At 41.6% G+C, this 26797-nt stretch overlaps 1 pseudogene; it reads left to right on the forward strand.

The window, feature by feature from the left end:
* Positions 1–1436: 1436 nt before the first annotated feature.
* Positions 1437–26448, forward strand: LOC101538321 (cytochrome P450 2C42-like; annotated as a pseudogene).
* The last annotated feature ends 349 nt before the right edge of the window (positions 26449–26797 follow it).

The following is a 26797-nucleotide window of genomic DNA, read 5'->3' on the forward strand; positions in this document are numbered from 1 at the left end:
GAAATGTCAGACTGCAGCTAAATCTCACCAAGACAGTGTTCACGAAAAATGAATTAGTCCCTGATGTTCCATTTGCTCTCAAGAAAATAAACATCTCCAAATGCAGCAGCTATGTGTACCTGGGTTGAGAACTCAACATGAGGAATGACTTGGCACCAAAACTGCGCAGATGGAAGAGAGCAGCATGGAGCACCTTGAAGAGCATCGACATGTTGTTAAGAGGAAGAAAAACCTCCAGCTCTGGGCACATCTTTTCAACTGCACCGTTCTTCCTGCACTAACATATGCCTCAGAGACCTGAGCCCTAGGAAAACAGGATGAGAACAGTATTTGGGTATCCCAAAGAGGAATTGAAAGAACTATGCTTGGAATATTATGTTTCACTCAAGTGATAGAAGGAATCTGGAGTTCTGACCTCCGTCGATGATCAAGAATCAGGGAGGCTGTCCTGTTTGCCAATGAAAAATCAGTTGTGCAGGACACGTGATGCAATTTAGAGATGACCACTGGACTAGAGCTGTTACCAACTAGATTTCACGGTATGTTAAAAGTCCGCATGGTTGCCCATCTACAAGATGGTCAGACTTCTTCGTCAAAACCCCAAATGAACGGCTTGAGGCTTTTGGTATTCCTGGAGTGAGCAGATGTCATTGGGTTACACTAGAATGTGACAGTGACTAATGCAGATGATACTGGTGCCCCATGAGCAAATAGAAGATATACAGGATGACAAGTGATACAAGGGATATAGGACAAGGGACAAATATTCAAAAGATATGAAAAACTTACAACTTATCAACAAAACACAGAAACAGGGGCCAGAGAGATAGTACAGAAGGGAAGACTCTTGCCTTGAATGCATTCCACCTGGGTTAGATTCCCCACAGCTCACAATGGATTCCCCAAGTCTTTTCAGGAGTGACCCCTGAGCACAGAACCAAGAGTAACCATGAGCACAGCCTCATGTGACCCTAACCCCCCCAAAATAACAACAAAACCCCACAAATAACTCAATTTAAGAGTACAAGACTTGCTCTCCAAGTCTGTGCTTTCCCTTGAAAATGTTTCTCCCTTGATTGTCTCTATGTTTCTTTGCTTGTTTATTTCTACTCTGGAGAAGCTTGTGTTCTCTCTTGAACACATTTCCTTCTTTCTCCCCTCTTACATCTTTGTAAGCAGTTTCATTCACTAAAAACTGCCTAAAAAATAAGGTAAAAATTTAAATGAGCAAAAGATTTGAATAGACGTCATTGTAAGGAAGACATACAGGTAGGCACCAGACATGTTTTTTATTTTTGTACATCTCTCTATGTTCATAAGGAATTGTATATATAATTAATGTGAAAAAGGACATTGGAAAGCAAAGGTCAGTATAAGAAAAACAAATATTACCTTGGGGATGATGTAATTTCTGAATTTAATATCCCAGTCACAGCATGGTGCACATTGAGAAGGAGGAGGTCAGTGAATCTCTGCACCTCGTGCACCAAGGCATCTATGTAGGGCATGTTGCTCCTGTCCGACATGCAGGGGTTCCAGTGTCTGCCAATCACACAATCAATCTATTCCTGGGCTTTAGCTGTAAGACACAAATCATGACTCAGAGCAAAAGAAAAACTCAAGGCACATTTGAATACCACTTCAAGGATGCACGAAATAGGCTGTGAAGATATCACAACATCATTTTTGTGTCAAGAAATGCACTTCGAGACCTTATTCACTATTCATAGAAAATGTTGTCTGGGTCAACTCCTAATGAAAAACAGGACAGAAATGACAGAAAAAAATAAAGCTCTGCTTTAATTTTTCAACTTTAAAATTAAAGTTATTTAATTTAACTTTAAAATTAAAAAATTAAAAATTAGAGCTCCCTTATGACTTAGTGTTTCCACTCCTTGGCATCCATCCCCAGAACACAAAATCATAAATGCAAAAGATATCTACACACCTTATTCATTATAGCCCTATTTAAGACATGGACATGCCAATGATAACAAAACTACAGAATTGAGGTTATCAGGCCATGGAGCAAGAGTGAGGTCGGAATAAATGGAGTAGACAGAAGAACAGTGATTGAGGGTCTTCTTTTCGATTCCACCATTCTTCCTGCACCAACATATGCCTCAGAGACCTGGGCTTTACGCAAACAGGATGAGAATGCTTTTAGGGTATCCCAAAGAGGAATTGAAAGAGCTATGCTAGGAATATCATGTCTCACTCAAGTGAGAGAAGGAATCCAGAGTTCTGACCTCCGTCAATGGTCAAGAATCAGGTATGCCGTCTCGTTTGCTAAGGCATCAAAAATCAGATGGGCCGATCATGTAATGCGATTCAGAGACGACAGCTGGACTACAGCTGTTACTGACTGGATTCCACGGGACGTCAGAAGACCTCGTGGCCGCTCACCAACTAGACGGTCAGATTTCTTCGTCAAATCCCTGAATGAACAATTTGAGGCTCTTCCTGTTTCTGGAGCAAGCAGATGTAATTGGGCTGCACTAGCATGAGACAGGGATAAAAGGAGATGTTATTGGCGCCTGCTCGAGCATATCGAAGATCAACGGGACTACAAGTGTAGTAGTAGTAGTGTGAACTCACAGAAGTCACTCTATGAGCCTGTGTACAAGTCACTCTATGTACCGTGTGTACAATAACATTGAGATTTGATGATTTGTTATAATCTGACTTTCCAAATATCTAAATTGATTAATGGTTACTGAGTGACTAAACTTCGCAGCACTGAAGTTTACTTTCATAAGATTTCAACTTCGTGGAATGCAAGACTCGCTGTAATTATTACCTATAAAGAGAAAAGTTGCATCAGAACAATTTTAAGCAAAAACTACCTAAAACCCCAAGCATGCATCTGAATATATATACCCTGTGACTATTCACAAAATAATAGCTTCCTATTATATAGTTGTTCCTTGCTTGAGTCCAAGGATAAAGATGCTATAAAGTCTCAGGAAAAGAATAAAATTAAGATATCCTCCTTCTCTCCATCCCATAAGAGATGAAATTTGCTTAACCCAATCTCAAAACATCAGGGACAGAGTTTGAGAAACTGGCTTCCCTCACCTCTGGTACTCCAGAGATAACTGCTTCTAATGCCTTTTTCAAATCTGCCTTCAACTAAAGTAATGTAGAGAATTATGCACAATAATGAAGGGAAATTAGCACAAAAATTTATTTATACAGTGGAACATGGGAGTCAGGGACTTCACTAAAAAGACCCAGGGCCTGGAGCCATCATCACATTTATATTGATCATAGATGACATTTAAAAAAATTTTTTTTATTAGTGAATCACCATGTGGTAGTTACAAACTTATAAACTTTCATGTTTGCATTTTGTGTATATCCCTCCACCAGTGCCTTTTTCTTCACAATGTTCCCAGTATCCCTCCCACCACCTCCATCCCAACACCCACCACCCCACATTGCCTCTGCGCCAGGGCATTCCCTTTTGTTCTCTCTCTCAAAAGATGACATTTAATGATCACAATACTCTAAATGTCAGTGATGGCCAGATAGATAGTACAGTTGGTAAGGAGCTAGCCTTGCACACAGCCAACCTGGGTTTAATCCCTGGTATTGTATATTATGCGGGCAGAAAGTCTCTTGCCTGCACGCCTGGCTGTCTTCCCCGGGGCCCCTCAGAGAGATTGGGCTCCAGCTTCCCTCTCCACCCCGAGCAGAGATCCCGGTGGCTGAAGACCACTGGAACCTAGCTATACCCATGCTCAAGGCCCCTCTCCACACATTCGGACGGGCCTCATGCATGAAGGTACCAGCAGAGGAACCCAGGTGTGTGTAATCCCATCAACGGCCAACATCCAGAGACTTAAAAGCGAGCTCCCAGATTAGGGCGATGCAGAGAGTCTCTTGCCTGCACACCTCACTGTCTTCCCCAGGGTCCCTCCAAGGGGATGGGCTCCAGCTTCCCTCCCCACCCCGAGCAGAGCTCTCAGTGGCCGAAGACCACTGGAACCTAGCTACAGTCATGCTCGAGGCCCCTCTCCAACATTCAGATGGGTCTCACGCATGAAGGTGTCAGCAGAGGAACTCAGGTGTGTGTAATCCCATCAACGGCCAACATCCAGAGACTTAAAAGCAAGCTCCCAGAAGCTATCTTGTAGCCTACTTCTCCCTCTGGGAGAAAATGGCAAGCTTCTGAGAGTTTCCTGCCCACATGGGACAGCCTTGCCAGCTTCCCATGGTGTATTCATATGCTAAATCCGGTAACAAGCTGGATCCCATTCCCCTGACCCTGAAAGAGCCTTCAGTGCGACATCACTAGGGCCAAGTCGAGAGAGACTTCTAATATCTCAGGGAAAGGACGAATGGAGAGGTTACTAAGCCCGCTCGAGAAATCGATGATTAACGGGATTTCGTGATTGTGATTGTGATCGTTGGTCAATATAAATGTGATGATGGTTCCATGTTGGTACCAGAGGTGAGGGAAGCCAGTTTCTCAAACTCTGTCCCTGATATTTTGAGATTGGGTTAAGCAAATTTCATCTCTTATGGGAAAGAGAGAAGGAGGATATCTTAATTTTATTCTTTTTCTGCGAATCTATAGCCTCTTTATCCTTGAACTCAAGCAAGAGACATGTATATAATAGGAAGCTGTTATTTTTTGAATAGTCACAGGGTATCACTTGTATCAATTATCATCCCACTGGTCTTCGATTTGCTGGAGCGGGCACCAGTAATGTCTCCATTTGCCTCTGTCACGTGCGAGTGCAGCCCAATGATATCTGTATGCTCCAGGAACAGAAACAGGAACCTCACATCCTTTATTCAGTGTTTATATGAAGAATCCTGACCATCTCATTGGTGGGTGGCCACGTGGTCTTTTGACGTCCCATGGAATCTGGTTGGTAACAACTCTAGTCCAGCAGCTGTCTCTGAATCTCATTGCATGTCCAGCCCATCTGATTTTTGATGCCTTGTCAAACGAGACAGCGTCCCTGATTCTTGTTCGTCGACGGAGGTCGGAACTCCGGATTCCTTCTTTCACTTGAGTGAAACGTGATACTCTTAGCATGGCTCTTTTGACTCCTCTTTAGGATACCTGAATAGCGTTCTCATCCTATATGCATAGGGCCCAGGTCTCTGAGGCGTATGTTAGTGCAGGCAGGAAGAACAGTGGATTTGAAAAGATGTTTTGGAGCTGGAGCTTCTTAATTCTCTAACCTCTTTATTGATGCTACTACCAACACTATCCAGCCACTGCCATACCAGGCCGCTTTCCAGATACTCGGGCCGAACTCATGGCATGTGTGAAGCCCCACAGAACCAGGTAAAGCAGAACTTGAACTCCAGGGTCAACAAGACCCAGAGACAGATCCTCTGTCTGCCACTTCCAATCTCCAGCGCTCCAGGGATCAAACCCATATGCCCCACCCTACCAGAGCCAGATAAATACCTCACCGGCTGACCTCCACTACCTCTACTACCCAGCCACCGCGACGCTCCAGGCCGCTTTCTGGACTCACACAGCATGGGACACTTAATACCCATTTTCCATAATTTTTGCACTATATATGATGGGCTTCAAATATGGTATAAACCATGTTATCACCTGTAAGGGTTTATTGGAGGCCGCCCTAAAAACCTCCATCTCTCTCAGTGAGCCGAGCAAGCTACCAAAAGTACCCCAAACGCATGACAGAGCCCTGGCAAGCTACCTGTGGCGTATTCAATATGCCAAAAACAGTTAACAACAATGGGCTTCATTTGCCTTACACCGAAGAGCCCCCAATAGAGTCACAGGGTATATATTCATAATACCATGTTTAGGGTTTCAGGTAGTTTTTGCTTAAAATTGTTCTGATGCAACTTTTCTCTTTATAGGTAATAATTACAGCGAGTCTTGCATTCCACGAAGTTGAAATCTTACGAAAGTAAACTTCAGTACTTCGAAGTTTAGTCACTCAGTAACCATTAATCAATTTAGATATTTGGAAAGTCAGATTATAACAAATCATCAAATCTCAGTGTTATTTTACACACAGTACATAGAGTGACTTGTACACAAGGCAGGTAGAGTGACTTCTTTGAGTTCACACAGAGGCATCAATAATTTAAATGCTATTTATCACTATATTTTACTTACATTTATTTTTAGTTTGGGTTTTTTGCAGGGTGTGGAGAGCACACCCTAATCTTCAGACAGATTCTAGCTTGGTGTTCAGGACTCCTAGTTTTGCTTGAGCTATTATATGGGATTTCATAGATTGAACCCGGGTCAGCAGCATGCAAGGCTGTGTTCTCTATTCAGCCCCCAAAATTTTATAAATATATTACCACTTGTGTGTCTCCTTCAAGGTAGTGTTTGTTCATCTCCTCTCTCCATTTTTCTATAAGCTTGTTTTGTTCTGTGTTTTATATTTGTACATTAGTTTTTTTAAGACATATGGTGTACAAATATTTTCTATTATTTAGAAAGGTTTCCTTTAATTTTACCCATTTTTCCCACAGTGAAAAATAATTTTGTTTTATATGTTTTTGAGACTATATAGAAAACAGAGGTACACTGTATCTAAGTGTGGTTCTCTTTTTATTTAGTTCGTAAAACTGGGCATCTTGATTTGCTTATCTGTCTCCTTCATTTTAGGAAGGTTTTCTATTATTATTTCCCGCCTTAGCATCTTTGTGCCTTTCCAGTTTTTCTTTCTTTTTGGAATCAGTATCATGCAATTGTTTTTCCACTGGATGATGTCCTTTACATTCCTTATGCTGTCCTTATGCTTGCTAGTACTTTTTTAAACAATTTTTTTCTGCTCTATTCTATACCTGACTGATTCCATATCTAACTGCTATTATTCTGTTATTGGGTGCCCAATTTGTATTGTTTGTTTGTTTGTTTGTTTTTACCACACCCAGAAGTAATCAGGCTTTACTCCTGGCTCTGCTCAGGGATCATTCTTGGTGGGACTCAGGGGACCACACAGGATGATTGGAACTGAACCTATGTTTGCCACATGCCTTGCAAACACACAACTAATTGTACTACCACTCCAGTCCCTGAATTATATTTTGGTTTCTGTGTGTGTATGTGTGTGTGTGTGCATACGGGTATTGCTTATTCCCAATTTGAAAGTAGGAAAATAAAGATGCACACACCTACTAAAGACCTACATTTTGAAGGTAGGATGCTTACAAGAGCTTTCCCTCACAGCTGAAAACCAAGTTACCTCATCTTTGTTGAAGTTACAAGTCATAATTTACTCATGTATTAAGAAACATGAGGTACTCAAACAGGGGGAAACTGTGTTGCTTAGAGATGGTTGATGTAAACAAGGGTCAGAGATTGTGCTCTGTAGGAGTACATTTACTATCAATACAGGAGGTCCTAGGTTTGACCCCATGCTTCACAAAACTCAAACAGAGAGAATAGCTGAATTGTATTATTTTAAAGCTTTAACTACTCTATTCCTTCCCTTAGTGATGTGCTTGGAGTTTTCTCATACTTTGTTCTAGTGAAGTTCTCTTCCACTGAGTTCTCACTTCACTGAGTCCAAGAGTTTGGCCGAGTTGAAGTCTTAATCAGGGAATTTAGAAAGCTCTAACATGCTAGAGTGCTTCCCAGGTTTTTGTCTCTGACCATCTGGCAGGCGAGTCTCTCAATTGTTTCATTATATCTTGTGCTAAAGACCTGTGTTCAAGTCCTCGGTATTAATTGGGAATTCATCACCATAAATTCCAAGAGTGATTTTGTAATTTTGTGGACTTGGATGACTGCCGATAATGTCAAAATTTTCTTGCAGCTGCTATTGAGACCTGGACTGAGACCCAGGCTAGTGCCTGGAATTGGAGTAGCATTGAAATTCAGTGGGCCTGAGAAGTTGTTAAGGATTTGTGGTCTTCAGTGTCCAGTAGCAGCTGTAATACTCAGCAGTCCCACATCAACTAAGGGATTTTAGTTTTCCAGAACCTGGCAGCAACTCTACTAGCAAGGTCATTAATAGAAATTTGTGATTGAGATTGCAAAGGTTTGTCAAGATTCATAGCACCACATTTTTGTGGAACTTTTCTCTACCAAATTTCCAAATAATAGGTTCCCAGCATCTGTTTAGAAAATCAGCCAGTGAGTCCAGGGATGGATCCAAGAGTTTGACCTAGTAAACACCTGAAAATGCCTGCCTGTCATGCTTGAATTAGCCTGCGAGCTAACCTGGGTTTTAGATGGCCAGTACATAGGTACTCCTTTTGTCCCCTTTTAATGGGATCATCGTGAAATACATAGTTACAAAGCTTTCACAATCAGGTTTCAGTCATATAGTTTTCTATCAACTATCTCTCCACCAGTGGACATTTTCCAGGAACCATGTCTCCAGTATCCCTCTTTTTGCCACCATCCCAGCTGCCTCTATGGCTAACACATTTCTTTTTTCTCTCTCTGCTTTTGGGCATTATGGTTTTCAATACAGATACTGAGAGGCCATCATGTTTAGTCTTTTACCTACTTTCAGCATACCTCTCCAATCTAGAGTGAACCCCTCCAACAACCATTCTTATAGTGGTCCCTTCTTTATCACAACTGTCCTCTTCCCCCATCCCTCGATCATTGACAGAGGTCAGAACTCTGGATTCTTTCTCTGACTTGAGTGAAGTTTGATACTCCAAACATAGCTGTTTCAATTCGTCTTTGGGAGACCCAAATAACATTCTCATTCTGTTTTCATAGGACCCAGTTCTCTGAGACATATGTTAGTGCAGGACGAATGGTGGAATCAAAAAGATGTGCCCAGAACTGGAGGCTCTTTGTCCTCTTAACCACTTCTTCAACACTCTTCAAGGCGTTCCATGCTGCTCTCTTCCTCCTGCACGGTTCTGACTCCAAGTCATCGTCATCATTTTTTTAAAAATTTTTTTATTGTTTAATTTTTTAAATTTTATTGAATCACTGTGAGGTAGTAACAAGCTTTCATGTTTGGGTTACAATCACACAATGATCAAACACCCATCCCTCCACTAGTGCACATTGCTCACCACCAATATCCCCGATATAGTCCCCCTTTCCCGCCCTCCCCCTGCATTCCATGGCAGACATAGAGAGTATCAAGCTAAGTGAAATAAGTCAGAAAGAGAGGCCCAGCAATTCATCATCTTGAGTTCTCGACCCAGATACACATAACTGCTGGATCCGGAGATGTTCATTCTGTTGAGCAAATGGAACTTCAGGAACTAGTTCATTTCTAGTTCATTGGTAAAGAAGGGTCAGCACCCAGTCTAGACAAGGTAAGACCTGAACACCTGAAGAATTTGCCACCAGTACTCGGCAATACACTGGCTCAGCCATTCACATGCTACCTGTTTAAATGCAAGGTTCCATCCCAGATGAAAAACAGCAGGACCATTCTATTGTACTTGAAGGGGGACATCCACGACATCGGCAACTATCGCCTGATCTGCCTGTTGACTGTCCTCCACAAGTTATTCACTCGAGTCATCCTGAATAGAATAGGCAGAACACTAGACGAAGGACAACATTGGGAGCAAGACAGGTTCTGAAAAGGATTCAGCATGGTCAACCATATCTACAGGGTGACCAAGCTCATTGAGATTTCACAAGAGTTCAAGATTCCGCTCTGTCTAACAGTTTATTGATTTAAAGAAGGCCTTCAATTCTGTTGAGACTGAAGCAGTCATCGAAGCCCTAGCAAAACAGGGTGTTCAAACTCAGTACATCAGGATCTCCATGAGCTGTATTACGGATTCACTACCAGGATCTCACCATTCTACAAGGAAGTGATTATCAATGTAAAGAGTTTCACCAAAACTCTTCAGTGCCACCCTCGAGAGCATCATGTGAGGAGTGGAATGGCAAAGAATGGGAGTGAAGATAGATAGTTGCAACGATACCACCTCTGCTTTGCTGATGACATCATTCTAATAACACCAAACATTAGCCAAGCAGAATGAATGCTGGCTGACTTTAACCACTGTTGGGTCCGGAGCCACAAGAAGCAGAGACGGGCCAGTCTTGCAAGACAAAAGTTTATTCAAACCAACATGCTGGGGCTGCACCTCTAGTAGATGCAGCGGTTTGTGCTAGCTAGGGCAGCCTTTTTATAGGGCTTGAGTCCACTGGGCCAGTCACATTTGTCACGTAGCCTCGTCCGGAGCCACTATCTTGGAATTCGGGTGCCTGAAGACATTCTTTCATTCTCCTTGCCCTGCGTCAGAGTTACTATCTGTAGAGCCATGGGACCAGAGTCGCTATCTGCCGGGCCAGAGTCACCATCTGCTGGGCCGGAGTCATTATCTACTGGGCCGGGGTCACTATCTGCTGGGCCGTGGGAATGGAGTCACTATCTGGGCTCCTTGTTTTCAACAACTCCTTTGTTAGGCACGTACATGAATTCCAACCCAACCGACAGGCAGATGTCAGGATGTGAATGACAGGATGTATGTGACAGGACGTATGTGACAGGACCCAGGCATAGTACATTGTAATATACAGTTTGGGGGCATAAGCATGGTTACAGAAGCAGAACAAAGCGAGGTTACAAAAGTCAGGAGTGGGCTGCCAACCATTTTAACTCAACATAATTTCTTTCAACTTTAGACCACGAGTGTGGAAAAGTCATACTGCAGCTGAATCTCATGAAGACAATGTTTATGAGAAACGAAGTAAACAATAAAATAATTAATAAAAGATGTTTTATATTATAAACATTATGAATGAATATAGAAAATAATTATTATCTTGATCTGCTTATCAGAATTTTCTCCATCAAACACATCGATCAGTGTAAAAATTATAAATGAGTAAAACAGAATTTCCCTTTAAGACAGAGACAACATTTAAAATTTTTCTAGCCAAGGATTTTTCAGATGGTTTATGTCTTCATTAAACTTTTTATTTTCATTAAACTGGAGAGACAGCTCAGGGATTAAAGCACTTGCTTTGTACACAGCTGGCCCTATTTGATCCATAGTTTTGACAGGAGTGATCCCTGAGCATAGAACCAGGAGTAAGCACTGACCAGCACCAGGGGAATGCACCCCCAAGAAATATTAAAGTTTTAAAACTTTAATAAAACATTGCTTTCTCTTTTAGATTTGTAATGCTTTCCCAGTTCTCATTGTTCTCCCTGGAAGTCATAAAAAATTATTCAAAAATATTGATTTCTTCAAAAGTTATGTGTTTGAGAAAACAAAAGAACATAAAGCATCTATGGACATTAGTAATCCTCGAGACTTTATTGACTGTTTCTTATCAAAATGGAACAGGTAAAATGTCACTGGCAGTTTAGTTATTTGATTTATTAAGAGTGCTATATTTAGCTCCACCATTCTGGACAGGTAAGTGTGTCCTCACCTGGCCCACCAGACCATTCCTGCCACCTGACCCACCTGCGCAGTGGCCGGTCCTGCTCCCTCAAGAGGTTACTGGGGGCGTAGCCTGTATCACAGGGGGCGTGGCCTCCTTCCTGAGAGGCAGCAGATGCATTGTTTTTCCTCTCCCTCCCCTACTCTGCAGATTTAGGTCATAATTTCTATAATCTATTTCTTTGAAAAACACCCTAGCCATCTCAATCACTCTATGCAAATAGTACATTAGCCTATTATAATTTCACAAAAACTGTCAGTGAACAGTAGAAGCTGCACAAGCCCTTAGTAAAGAAAGCATAGTTTCAAGTCTTCACTAGAGGCCCCACATAAACCAGGAAGAGCGCCTGAGAGTAAGGAAGTATTCTAGAAGGGGAAAAAGGCTACCATCATCAACATCCAATAAATTAAGGGAGAATATGAATGAAGCACTGGAACGGTCTACCAAGAAAATGCAGGAAGAAATGAGAGCAGAAATTTCAAAGCTACAAACAAGTCACACAAATAAAGGAATCAGTAGATGAATTAAAAATCTCAGTAGATGCCCTCAACAGTAGAATGACTACAACCAAAGACAGAATCAGCGACCTTAAAGATAAGCTGCAGAAAGCTTAAAGACAACAATAAATAAAGGCGAAAGACCTCAAAATGGCTATAGAGCAAATCAGAATCCTTGGGGATGACTTCAAGAGGAACAACATAACAATCATTGGAGTACCAGAAGCACAGGGAAGAAACCCCAATGAAAAAACACAGTCAAAGACATCATTGCTAAGAAATTCCCAGAGCTGGAGAAGGCAGGCATCCAGATCCAGGGAATCCGAAGAGTACCAGCAAAAAAGAGACCCAAATAAAAAGACTCCAAGGCATATCATAGTCAGAATGACTGATGCTGTGTATAGAGACACAATTCTGCAAGCAGCAAGGTCAAAGAAGGAAATCACATACAAAGGAGCACCCCTCAGATTTACAGCAGACCTGTCAGAGGAAACCCTCCGAGCCCAAAGACAATGGTGGGACATAGTTAAAAAACTCAATGAAATGAACGCCTCACCAAGAATACTTTATCAGGCTAAACTCTCACTCAAACTCGAAGGAACCATACACTATTTCTTGGATAAACAACAGCTCAGGAAATTCATAGACTCAAAAGCAAACTTGAAAGAAGGTATAAAGGGGCTACTGTAAGACAAGGAGGAACTCAGCGCGGAGAAGCCCCCTCCCCGCCCCCTGCCCGCCTCAGCTAGGGGCTTCTCCTGATGCCCCCGCCTGGCACCTTTCCACGGCCGCCATCAGATCCTGACCAACCTCCATCCTGCAGGTAAACAGGCAATCCCTTGGAGAGCCTGCCTCAGCGTGGAGAAGCCCCCTCCCCGCCCCCTGCCCGCCTCGGCTCGGGGCTTCTCCTGAAGCCCCCGCATGGCACCTTTCCGCCGCCGCAGTCGGATCCTGACCAATACCCACTCCGCTGCTTAGGGGCGTGTCCTCATCTTAGGGGGTGTGGCCTAAAGTGGGCGTGGCCTTTTTCCAGAGTGGCGGCCGCTAACGCAGCCGCAGTTATTTTTTTTACCATTCCATGCATTGTCCTTTGGCCACAATTCATAGAATTCATTCCTCCGAAGAACTCCCTGATCATCTTAGTTACTATATTGTTATACTATACTATACTATACATGTTCAACTAACCTACCCTATCCTAACTTCACGAAAACTGTCAATAAACACATCAACTTGCACACAAAAGTCCTTTGTCAAAGGAGCATAGCCCAAAATCTTCAGTTGAGGTTCCTCCCAAGCTAACGAGAGCTCCAGACAGTAAAGCCCATAACAACATGAAGAAACAGAGAAAATCCCCACCACCAGGAGGGAACCAAGAAAACATCTCACTAACCTCAGCAGCAACCTCGCAGAAATACATCCTCCTCTCAGATAAAGAATTCAGAGAGGAAATTGTGAGGATGGTTCACGAACTCAACACAACTATGGAACGAACATCCAATAAATTAAGGGAGGATATGGGTGCAGCATTGGAACGCTCCACCAAGATAATCCAGGAAGAAATGAGAGCAGAAATTTCAAAGCTACGAACAGAAGTCACACAACTAAAAGAATCAGTAGATGAAATTAAAAACTCCGTAGGAGCCCTCAGTAGTAGAATGACTACAGCCAAAGACAGAATCAGTGAGCTTGAAGATGAGCTGCACAAAGCATATAGGCAACAACAAATAATGGCAAAAGACCTCAAAATGGCTCTAGAGCGAGTTAGAGTCCTAGGGGATGACCTCAAGAGAAACAACATAAGAATCATGGGAGTGCCGGAACCACACGGAACCAATCCCAATTAAAAAAACACCATTAAAGACATCATTGCTAAAAAATTCCCAGAGCTAGAGAATGCGGACATCCAGATACAAGGAGTCCGAAGGGTGCCAGTGAAAAGGGACCCAAATAGAAAATCCCCAAGGCATATCATAGTAAGAATGATGGATGCCGTGGATAGAGACACAATACTGCAAGCAGCAAGATCAAAGAAGGAGATCATATACAAAGGCGCACCCCTTAGATTCACAGCTGACCTATCCGAAGAAACCCTCCAAGCCCGAAGACAATGGTGGGATATAGTGAAAAAACTTCATGAAATGAATGCCTCATCAAGAATACTCTACCCGGCTAAACTCTCAGTTAAACTTGAAGGAACCATACACTATTTCATGGACAAGCAACAGCTCAGGAACTTCATAGACTCAAGACCAAACTTAAAAGAAGGACTCAAAGGGCTACTATAAGACAAGGAAAAAGACCTATAAGAACAACAAACCCTACAGAAAAATGACACAAAATCCCATGACAATAATTTCTCTTAATGTTAACGGGCTAAATGCACCAATCAAGAGGCACAGAGTGTCAAAATGGATTCGGAAACTAAACCCAACTTTCTGCTGCCTACAAGAAACACATCTGAATAGTCAGAACAAACACAGACTCAAAATCAAAGGATGGAAAACAATTCTGCAAGCAAACAGCCCCCTCAAAAAAAAGGCGGGGGTGGCCATACTAGTATCCGATAGCATAGATTTCAGGCTGAAAAAGATCAGAAGGGACAGCAAAGGTCATTTTATATTCACCAAGGGATATATACAATGGGAAGAAATCACACTCCTAAACGTATACGCACCTAATGAACGACCAGCTAAATACTTAAAAGAACTCCTAACAGAATTTAAGGAGGACATAACTAGCACCACGATAGTAGTTTGAGATTTCAACACTGCCTAATCACCTCTGGATAGATCGACAAGAACAACACTCAGCAAGGAAACGATGGCCCTGAAGGAAGAAATGGAGGAGACAGGGCTAATAGACCTATACAGGGCTATATACCCCAAAAAGAAAGAATACACATTCTTTTCCAGCGCACACGGAACATTTTCCAAATTAGACCATGTTCTGGGCCACAAGTTATACCTTAATAGAATTGGGAAGATAGAAATTGTATCAACTATCTTTTCAGACCATGATGCACTGAAGATGGAAGTTAATCATGCACAGACGCGGAGAAACAAATCAAACACTTGGAAGTTAAACAACTCACTATTGAACAATGAGTGGGTCACGGAGGAAATCAAGAAAGAAATTAAGAGATACCTCGAAACAAATGAGAATGAAGACACAAGCTATCAGAACCTATGGGACGTGGCTAAAGCTGTGTTAAGGGGAAAATTTATAGCTCTGCAAGCCTTCCTCAGAAAGGAAGAAAGGGCCTATATAGATAACTTGACTTTGCAGCCCAAGATCTTAGAAGAGGACCAGCAAAAGGAACCCAAACCAGATCGAAGAAAAGAAATAATAAAACTTAGAGCAGAAATTAACGATATGGAAACCCGAAAAACAATCCGTAAGATCAATGAAACAAAGAGCTGGTTCTTCGAGAAAATAAATAAGATTGATAAACCGCTAGCAAGACTCACAAAGAAAGAAAAAGAGAAAACACTAATAAACCGAATCAGAAATGAAAAGGGGGACATCACAACAGAAACCAAGGAGATTCAAAGGATCATCAGAGACTACTTTGAAAGTCTGTATGCCACGAAGCAAGAGAACCTAAAAGAAATGGACGAATTCCTTGACTCCTACAATCTCCCAAGACTGAGCCAAGAAGACGTGAAATACCTCAATAGGCCCATAAATATCAAGGAAATAGAAACTGTAATCAAAAGTCTCCCCAAAAACAAAAGCTCAGGTCCAGACGGATTCACTGGCGAATTCTTCCAAACATTTAAAGAAGACTTGTTGCCAGTTCTCCTCAAGCTTTTCCAGAAAATTGAAAAGACAGGAGCCCTTCCGAACAGTTTCTACGAGGCACATATCTCCCTAATACCAAAAGCAAACAAAGACACCACTAACAAAGAAAACTATAGACCAATATCCTTGATGAACACCGATGCAAAGATCCTCAACAAAATACTAGCAAATAGAATCCAACAACTCATCAAAAAGATCATACACCATGACCAAGGGATTCATCCCGGGGATGCAAGGATGGTTTAACATTCGGAAATCAATCAACATAATCCATCACATCAACAAAAGTAAAGATAAAAACCATATGATCATATCAATAGATGCAGACAAAGCATTTGACAAGATCCAACACCCATTCATGATAAAAAACTCTCACCAAAATGGGTTTTGGAGGAACTTTTCTCAAGATAGTCAAAGCCATCTACCACGAACCTAGGGCAAGCATTATCATCAATGGAGAAAAACTAAGGGCTTTTCCTCTAAGATCGGGAACAAGACAAGGATGTCCACTCTCACCACTTCTCTTTAATATAGTATTGGAAGTATTAGCAATAGCAATCAGGCAAGAAAAAGATATTAAGGGGATTCAGATCGGAAAGGAAGAAATCAAGCTCTCACTATTCGCAGACGATATGATGCTATACCTAGAGAAACCTAAAAGCTCTAGTAAGAAACTCTTAGAAACAATTGACCTATACAGTAAAGTCGCAGGCTATAAAATCAATACCCAAAAATCCATGGCCTTCCTATATGCAAACAATGAGACAGAGGAAAGGGACATGAAAAAAGCAATGCCATTCACAATTGTGCCCCAGAAAATCAAATATCTTGGAATCAGCTTAACTAAAGAAGTAAAGGACCTCTACAAAGAAAACTATATAACTCTACTCCATGAAATAAAAGAGGACATGAGGAAATGGAAACATATCCCCTGCTCATGGATAGGGAGAATAAACATTGTCAAAATGGCAATACTCCCAAAAGCATTATACAGATTTAACGCGATCCCTATAGGGATACCCATGGCACTCTTCAAAGAAGTGGAGCAAGCAATCCTGAAATTTATATGGAATAATAAACGCCCACGGATAGCTAAAACAATTCTTGGAGAAAAGATGATGGGAGGCATCACCCTCCCCAACCTTAAACTCTACTACAAAGCGGTAACAATTAAAACAGCATGGTACTGGAACAAAGGCAGAGCTGCAGACCAATGGAACAGGGTGGAATATCCCCACACACAACCTCAAATGTATGATCATCTAATCTTTGATAAAGGAGCAAGAGATGTGAAGTGGAGCAAGGAAAGTCTCTTTAACAAATGGTGCTGGCACAACTGGACAACCACATGCAAAAAAATGGGCTTAGAACTCGACCTGACACCATGCACAAAAGTCAGATCAAAATGGATTAAAGACCTCAACATCAGACCACAAACCATAAGGTACATTGAAGACAAGGTCGGCAAAACCCTCTACGATATTGAAGATAAAGGTATCTTCAAAGATGACACGGAACTAAACAATCTAGCAAAAATAGAAATCAACAAATGGGACTACATTAAACTAAAAAGCTTCTGCACCGCAAAAGATACAGTGACCAGCTTTTGGACCCGGCTGTGGAAGGAGCATGATGGAGGGGCCCGAGGGAGCGCCCTCGGACTCCAAGCAGCCCACTGAACTAATTCCGGCATGGGACCAGAGACCCCACGGCGTGCTGAAGCTGTGGGACCCGGGCATCCCCCAATTCTTTTAACCTGTCTCTCTCTCAACTCCTCCCTCCTGAGCACAGCGCAGGGGCCGCGGTTTTCCTGAGCGCAAAACGGAGACGCCGATCCAGCCAAAACAGGACGTGAGCGCGCTTGCGGGAGTCCCCAGGGGGCGGGGGCGGCGACCCCCGCCCACCGCAGTTAGATACTTAAACCCACCTCCCCCACGTGTGCTTCCTTTTGGACCCGGCTGTGGAAGGAGCATGATGGAGGGGCCCGAGGGAGCGCCCTCGGACTCCAAGCAGCCCACTGAACTAATTCCGGCATGGGAGCAGAGACCCCACGGCGTGCTGAAGCTGTGGGACCCGGGCATCCCCCAATTCTTTTAACCTGTCTCTCTCTCAACTCCTCCCTCCTGAGCACAGCGCAGGGGCCGCGGTTTTCCTGAGCGCAAAACGGAGACGCCGAGCCTCTCTCTAGGTTTCTCCATCTTATGAGCACCATAAAAGGGTAAAAGTTTGTAGTGATGTTATTTCTGGTTGTATTTTCCCTGGACTTTATACAGAAACCCAAAACCGCACGGCCGCGGCAGCGGCCGCGCGACTTAATGTCATCTTAGTATGAGCAATATGTAATGGTTCCTTTCTAATGGGGCGGACTTTTGTGGGAGATCCTAATAGTAAGTCTGTTGCTGAAATATTGAAGGTAATCAAAGTGGTAGCCATCTCACTAGACTGAACTAAGCTATATCCCCACGGCGGCTGAGAAGAAATTTTCTTCTTTCTCGGGAAGAAACGCGGTGTGTCATCAACTACAGTGTGATGTCCATTAAGCAAACAGACCTGGTGGCGTGGGAATGGGATATAAGGGGAAAAATTATGTACAAGGAACAGCGGGACGCTGGTGGAATCTCGAGCCGGAGCCGATACCAGCGCAAGACCTTCGGTTCCAGAGACTGCTTGCAGATACTCTACAAGTCTATCAACTAAGCCAGAGCCCCACGCCTGCTGATGACGGGAAATAACCATCCTTTTCGGTTTTTTTTTCCCTTGTCAGGCAGCGTGGCGATTACTAAAACAGGCGTGAACTCGGTGGCGCGGGGCAAGGGGGAAAAAGAAAAACTATGTAACAAACAGCGGGACTTAATATCTCTATATTCTTAGCAATGGAGAACTATCAAATGCCTCCTTGGCAATAGGAATGCTTTTCTTTTTTGGGGGAAACCCCAACAACGGTAGTGAGTTGTGTGTTGAAACATGGAATGTAATCGAAATAAGGCGTAAACGAAGTGAAACATATCATGTGCAAGGGTTGGGACTGGGGAGGTGGGAGGGGGCGGCAGGTATACTGGGGGGGTTGGTGATGGAAGATGGGCACTGGTGAAGTGAAGGGTGTTTGAGAACTGTATAACCGACATAATCCTGAGAACTATGTAACCCTCCACATGGTGATTCAATAAAATTAAAAAAAAAAAAAAAAAGATACAGTGACCAGAATACAAAGACTATCTACAGAATAGGAAAGGATATTTACACAATACCCATCAGATAAGGGGTTAATATCAAGGGTATATAAAGCACTGGTTGAACTCTACAAGAAGAAAACATCCAACCCCATCAAAAAATGGGGCGAAGAAATGAACAGAAACTTTACCCAGGAAGAGATACGAATGGCCAAAAGGCACATGAAAAAGTGCTCTACATCACTAATCATCAGAGAGATGCAGATCAAAACAACAATGAGATACCACCTCACACCACAGAGACTAGCACACATCCAAAAGAACAAAAGCAACCGCTGTTGGAGACGATGTGGGGAGAAAGGGACCCTTCTACACTGCTGGTGGGAATGCCAGCTAGTTCAGCCCTTTTGGAAAACAGTATGGACGATTCTCAAAAAACTAGAGGTTGAGCTCCCATTTGACCCAGCAATACCATTGCTGGGAATATATCCCAGAAAAGCCAAAAAGTATAGTCGAAGTGACATATGCTCTTATATGTTCACCGCAGCTCTGTTTACAATAGCCAGAATCTGGAAAAAACCCGAGTGCCCTAGATCAGATGACTGGTTGAAGAAACTCTGGTACATCTATACAATGGAATACTATGCAGCTGTTAGAAAAAATGAGGTCATGACGTTTGCATATAAGTGGATCAACATGGAAAGTATCATGCTAAGTGAAATGAGTCAGAAAGAGAGAAAGACATAGAAAGATTGCACTCATCTGTGGAATATAGAATAATAGACTATAAGACTAACGCCCAAGAATAGTAGAAATAAGTACCAGGAGATTGTTTCCATTGCTTGGAGGCTGGTCTCTCATTCTGGGTAACTCAGGGAAGGGACCACCAAGTAAAATGTGGTTGGAGGTCATGTGGGGGAAGGGTGATGCGGGCCGAATACAGACTAGAGACTGAACACAATGGCCACTCAACACCTTTATTGCAAACCACAGCACCTAATCAGAGAGAGAGAACAAAAGGGAATTCCCTGCCATAGTGGCAGGGTGGGGTGGGGGCAGACGGGACTGGGGAGGGGGGGAGGGATGTTGGGTTTACTGGTGGTGGAGAATGGGCACTGGTGAAGGGATGGGTTATCGAACTTTGTATGGGGGAAACATGAGCACAAAGATGTATGGATCTGTAACTGTACCCTCACGATGACTCTCTAATTAAAAATAAACTAATAAAAAAAAGAAAAAAGACAAGGAGGAACCCCATAAGAACAACAAACCCCACAGAAAGATGACACAAAACCCCATCACAATAATCTCTCTCAATGTCAATGGCCTAAATGCACCTATCAAATGGATATGAAAATTAAACCCAACATTTTGCTGCCTGCAAGAAACACACCTGAACAAACAGAGTAAACACAGACTCAAAGTCAAAGGATGGAAAACAATTCTGCAAGCAAACAAGTCCCTTAAAAAATCTGGAGTGTCATGCAGATGTCAGAAAAAAGGAGGTCATGAATTTTGTATTTAAGTGGATCGGCATGAAAAGTTTCATGCTGAGTGAAATGAGTCAGAAAGAGAGAGACAGACAAAGAAAGATTGCACTCATCTATGGTATATAGAATAACAGAGTGGGAGACTAATACCCAAGAATTGTAGAAATAAGTACCAGGAGGTTGACTCCATGGCTTGGAGGCTGGCCTCACATTCTGGGGAAAGGGCAACTCAGAAAAGGGATCACCAACTATAATGTAGTCGAAGGCCATTTGGGGGAAGGAAGTTGCGGGCTGAATGAGGGCTAGAGACTGAGCACAGTGGCCACTCAATGAACCGGAGCCGCGGTATGAGAAGCAGACCCTCCGCGCCTATTGACTGTGATCCTGAGGTCTCCTAACCCATTTTGGCACCAGAGCGAATTCTTGCAGCCATGCATTTTGACTGAACTGAGCTACAACCTCGTGCAGCCCGGGGAGGGATTTTTTTCCCTCTCCACCCCATTTTTTTGACCGAAAATGGCGGCAGCACTAGCAGCCACATGGTAAGAGCCACCCTCTAAGACCCCTCAACCAGGAGGTAGGACTTTCTTTAGTGACGTAGTTGGTCCTGGGAGGGGGGGCGTTCCCGGCACGCGTTCCACCCAGAGATGAACCGGAGCCGCAGCACGAGAAGCAGACCCTCTGCACCTATTGACTGTGATCCTGAGGTCTCCTAACCCATTTTGGCACCAGAGCGGATTCTTGCAGCCATGCATTTTGACTGTGAACTGAGCTAAAATATTAGAAACCCCAAACTGCACAGCCGCTATTGCAGCCGCGTGGACTCAAAGTCTTCACTCTTAGCAATGAAGAGAAATTATTAGATGATGCCTATTCAGCAGGCCTGATTGTTGGGGAAAATTTCCAACCAATAATAGTGAGTTCTGTATGGAAATATGGAATGTACTCAATATATAGAGAGAATAATGGGAATATCATTAGCTACTTAGATGGGGTGGGGTGGGAGGGGGGTGTATTGGGGTTCTTGGTGGTGGAACGGGTGCACTGGTGAAGGGATGGTGGTTTAATCAGTATTTGACTGTGACTTAAACCTGAAAGCTTTATATTTTTTCTTCTTTTTTTCACGGTGGTTCAATAAAATATTTCTTTAAAAAAACTGATATCCAATATTCTAATAAAAATCATAATATAACTTTGTAAAAAAAAAATCTGGAGTGTCCATCCTAGTATCCGACAACATAGATTTCAGGTTGAAAAAGATTAAAAGGGACAGTGAAGGTCATTTTCTATTTATCAAGGGATATGTACAACTGGAGGAAATCACACTCTTAAACGTATACACACCCAATGAATGACCGGCTAAATATTTAAAACGCTCCTTACAGACTTTAAAGAGGACATCACTAACAGCACAATAGTAGTCAGAGACTTCAATACCGCCTTATCACCTCTGGATAGATAGAGAAGAACAAAACTCAGCAAGGAAACACTGACTCTGAAAGAAGAAATTGAAGAGAGAGGCCTAACAGACATATACAGAGCTTTACACCTCAAAAAAAAAAAAAAAAGAATACACATTCTTTTCCAGTGCACATGGAACATTTTCCAAAATAGACCATGTACTGGGCCCCAGAACATACCTCAATAGAATCGGAAAAATAGAAATTGTATCAACCATCTTTTCAGACCACGATGCGCTGAAGAAAGAAGCTAATGACACACAGACACAGAAAACCAAACCAAACAGCTGGAAATTAAACAACTCAATGTTGAACAATGAGTTACCATGGATGGTCTTGATTGACATGATGAACTCAGACAGTCTCTCACCCTGATCGTTCCATTCTAGGCAATAAGTCCCAATGTGGAGTTCTTTGGGTGACCTTCTTTGCGTATAAACTGAGAGGAGAATATAGGAACAACAGAGACCTGAGAAATCACCTCAGATTTTTCTCATGTTAAGAAAATTATTGTTGCGGGTTTGAAATTCATACATCCCTATTTGGAAATAATTAAAAATGAAGTTGTATACAATTATAATTGAATTGGAGAGACATGGTTGTTCTTAGAATGTACTCAAAGCGATTATGGTTATATTGCTGGGGTGTGTTGTTTATGTAATCAGAATAACATTGAAATAAAGATTATGATAGTACTTGTGGTGTAAACATAGTGGAGAAGTAGAATCTGGAAATATGAGGTGAGGATGAAGGTGACTTTCAGACCAGCCAATCTGGTAGATAAGAGATATAAATAGTCAATAAAATAAAAATAAAAATACAACTGCTACAGATAGTTACATTATAACTAATTTTTAACCATTTTTAATTTTGATTAAAACGATGTTTGATTTCTCTTTTTGTGATTAAAGACTTGAATTTTCTGATTGAATTTTTATCATGTAATTCTGTTCAATTTAAAAACATTCCTGCATTTTTCTTTTTATTGTCATGTATTATAATAATAGACATAGACTCTATTTTTGGCTTATAGGTAATTATATTTATCTGTATAACAGAATTATCTATGTCTAAGTGCATTTCTTGACACAAAAATGATGTTGTGATAACTTCACAAGCTTATTTCATGCATCCTTGAAGTGGTATTCCAATGTGGCTTGAGTTTTTCTTTTTCTATGAGTCATGGTTTGTGTCTTACAGCTAAAGCCCAGGAAGAGATTGAGCGTGTGATTGGCAGACACTGGAGCCCCTGCATGCAGGACAGGACCAACATGCCCTACATGGATGCCTTGGTGCACGAGGTCCAGAGATTCATTGACCTCCTCCCTCTCAACGTGCCTCATGCTATGACCCGGGATATTAAATTCAGAAATTACATCATTCCCAAGGTAAGATATTTTTTCTTATACTGACCTCTGCTTACCAATGTCCCTTTTCACATTATATATATGTATATATATCCAATTCCTTATGAACACAGAGAATGTACAAAAATAATAAACATGCCTGGTGCCTACCTGCATGTCTTCCCTAGAATGACGTCTATTCAAGTCTTCTGCTCATTTAAATTTTTATCTTATTTTTAGGTAGTTTTTATTGAATGAAACTGCTTACAAAGATGTAAGAGTAGAGAAAGGAAAATGTGTTCAAGAGAGAACACAGGCTTCTTCGGGTAGAAATAAACAAAGAGATGTAGAGATAATCAAGAGAGAAACATATTCAAGGGAAAAGATAAACTTGAAGAGCAAGTCTTTCTTTTTGTTAAATATTTTTTTCTTTTTTTTTTAATGAATCATCGTGAGGTACAGTTAAAAACTTATGAACTTTCATGTTTGCATTTGGTTTACATCCCTCCACCAATGCCCATTCTCTCCCAGCAATGTTTCCAGTATCCCTCCGACCACCCCCACCCCAACCCCACCACCCCACCCTGCCTGTGCGGCAGGGCATTCCCTTTTGCTCTCTCTCCTGTTGGGTGTTGTAGTTTGCAACAGAGGTATTGAGTGGCCATCATATTCGGTCTATAGTCTACTTTTGGTATGCAGTTTTCAATCTGAGTGGGCCTTCCCAAAATTCTCTACTAGGTGTTCCCTTCCCTATCTCTGCTGCCTTTTCCTCCAGCATGTGAGGACAATTTCCAAGCTGTGGGGCAGACCTCCTGGTTCTTATCTCTACTACTCCTGGGTGTTAGTGTCCCATTCTGCTACTTTATAGTCCACATATGAATGCGATCTTTCTTTGTCTGTCTTTTTTTTTTTCATTTTGGGTCACACTCGGCGATACTTAGGGGTTATTCCTGACTTTGCACTCAGGAATTACTCCTCGAGGTGTTCGGGGGACCATATGGGATGCTGGGAATTGAACCTCCAGGTTGCCCGCGTGTAAGGCAAACGCCCTACCTGCTGTGCTATCGCTCAGCCCCGAAGAGCAAGTCTTGTACTCACTTTTAAATTGAGTTGTTTATGGGGTTATGGTTACTCTTGGTTCAGTGCTCGGGGGTCACTCCTGAAAAGACTTGGGGATCCATTATGAGGTGTGAGGCATCTAATCCAGGTGGGATGCATTCAAGGCAAGAGATTTCCCCCCTCCCCCCGTACTATCTCTCTGGCCCCTATTTGTGTTATTTGTTGATGAGTTGTAAGCTTTTCAATCTTTTGAATATTTGTCCCTTGTCCTATATATATGTTAAAATATCTTCTCCCGGTCAGTATGCTGCCTTTTGTTGTGTGTGTGGTTTTCTTGACTGTGATAGGATTTAGTGTAATTTAACTAATTTATTTTGTGTTTTGTTTCTTATGTCCTTGGAATTGAGTTCCAAAGACATCTCTGATGTGACATGTGGTGCTGTCTATCTGATGTTGGAATGTATTGTCAATGCTCTCCTCAATGTAATTTTAAATCTTACAGCCAACTCTTCAATACATTTTGAGTTAGTTTTTATACATGGCATAAATATTTAGTTTCTTTTTGGAGAAATTATTTTTGTAAGTAAAAACGGGTTATTGAATTTTTTGTCTTTGGTTTTCTGAATTCTTCATATATCTTGGGTATCAGCTCTTCACCAGATGAATACTGTGCAATTATATTCTGCCATTCATTAGGGTGCCTCATCAGTTTATCATTGTTCCTTTCACTTAGGAAAAGGTTTGTAGTTTGATATAATCACATTTGTTAGTTTTACTTTTGTTTTCTGCCATTTGCAATTGAGTAAACAAAGGCACCATAGGCCAATATTCCCATTCCTATTTTTCTTCTGTGTTTTGTTGTTTCTAGTCTTATATACTCTATCGAGAGTATCCTGCCCACATGGAAGAGCCTGGAAAGCCCTCTGTGTTGTATTCAAAATGCCAAAAACAGTAACAAATCTCACATTGGAGACATTACTGATGCCCACTTGAGGAAATCAATGAACGATGGGATGACAGTGCTACAGTCTTACATACAGTACCATAATCTATTTTGAGTTACTTTTTATTTATGGAGCTAGGCAGTGGGCTACTTTGATTTTGTTTGCATCTCAATATTCAGTTTTCCTAACATTTATTGAAGAGAAACCCCTTCTGCTTAATATTATCTCATATATTATCTCATGTATTTCTCATATTATTTCATATATTTCTTCCAGCTCAACAAACACTTTATGACTAAGATTAGTTGTGTTTTATTCCAGGGCACAACTATAATTACATCACTGACTTCCGTGTTGCATGACGAGAGAGAATTCTCTAATGCAAAGGTGTTTGATCCAGGCCACTTTCTGGATGAGAGTGGAAAATTTGAGAAAAGTGACTACTTCTTGGCTTTTTCAGCAGGTATTAAAATTTATTTTCTTGGTACATCAGCAGTCAATTGACAATGGATTTGCTGACAATACACAGTGCTCACTCTAGGGCTAGTAGAATAGTTCATGATCAAGAACACAATCTTAGTGCCCATGCACTTTTCCCTCTTTCTGACACACCTTCATTATTGGGCCAGATCACTGATATTTTGGAGAATTCATTCATTTCTTCCAAATTGAGGAAGAATTTTTTTAAAAAATAGATAAAATATAAGAAAAGTGCACTGTATAAAATGGAAGAGTGTGAGATAAAACTTGAATTTTCATGATATACTGGAAATTATTTAGCATGAATATAGTTAAAATTGGGAAGGGTCAGAGAAAATGGACAGATTATCTTATATAAAATTAGAAACAGAAAGCACAGCAAATGTATTTGTTTCAAGAAAAATATTAATGGAAGAAGAGTTATATTGTAGAACTACTTATTAAAGTTCATTCTTTGTGTTCATTTCAATAACAGTTGAAAGGACACCTTTAAAATAAAATGTTAGGCAATGCACGTGTGTGTGTGTACATTTTTCATCCATTTGTCTAACCATCATTTTTTTTATTCACCCACTTGACCATTCTTTAGTAGTTATTGCATATTCTCCTTACAAGAGCCAGAAACAGAGTTCAAGGACTAGCTTTTCTTTGTATTTACTTTTTTTTTTTCAAGAAAACACTCGTGTGCAGGAGAAAGCCTGACCCTCCTGAAACTATTCTTATTCCTGATCACCATTTTATAGAAATTTAACTAGAAATCTGTGGTTGATCCCAAGGACTTTGATACTACCCCTGTTGCAAAATGATTGACTTCTGTGCCCCCTTACAAGCTCTGCTTTGTTCCTGTGTGAGAAGACAGATCAACTACTTCTACTGTGATCTTGTCTGAAAATCTCTCCATGTGGGACTTTGTTTACCTCCTTCCATCTTTATCCATTTCTTGAGATGCTATTTCTGATCTCTCCTCACCTTACCTCCGCATTGTCTCCAGATTCAAAAACATCCAGTTTTCATTAAAAAAGGGTTTTCAGAGTTTCACTTTAAAACCATGTTATTTCTTCATTTTCTGTAAAATTTATATGCTCATACTTTCTAAAATTGAATCATAGAATCAATATGCTCATACTTTCTAAAATTGAAAGTCGGCACTATAAAATTGAGTAAGGGGTTGGTGGGTTGGTGTATTCCAACATGTGTGTT

Source organism: Sorex araneus, chromosome 11 (genome assembly GCF_027595985.1).
Source record: "Sorex araneus isolate mSorAra2 chromosome 11, mSorAra2.pri, whole genome shotgun sequence".
NCBI lineage: Eukaryota > Metazoa > Chordata > Mammalia > Eulipotyphla > Soricidae > Sorex > Sorex araneus.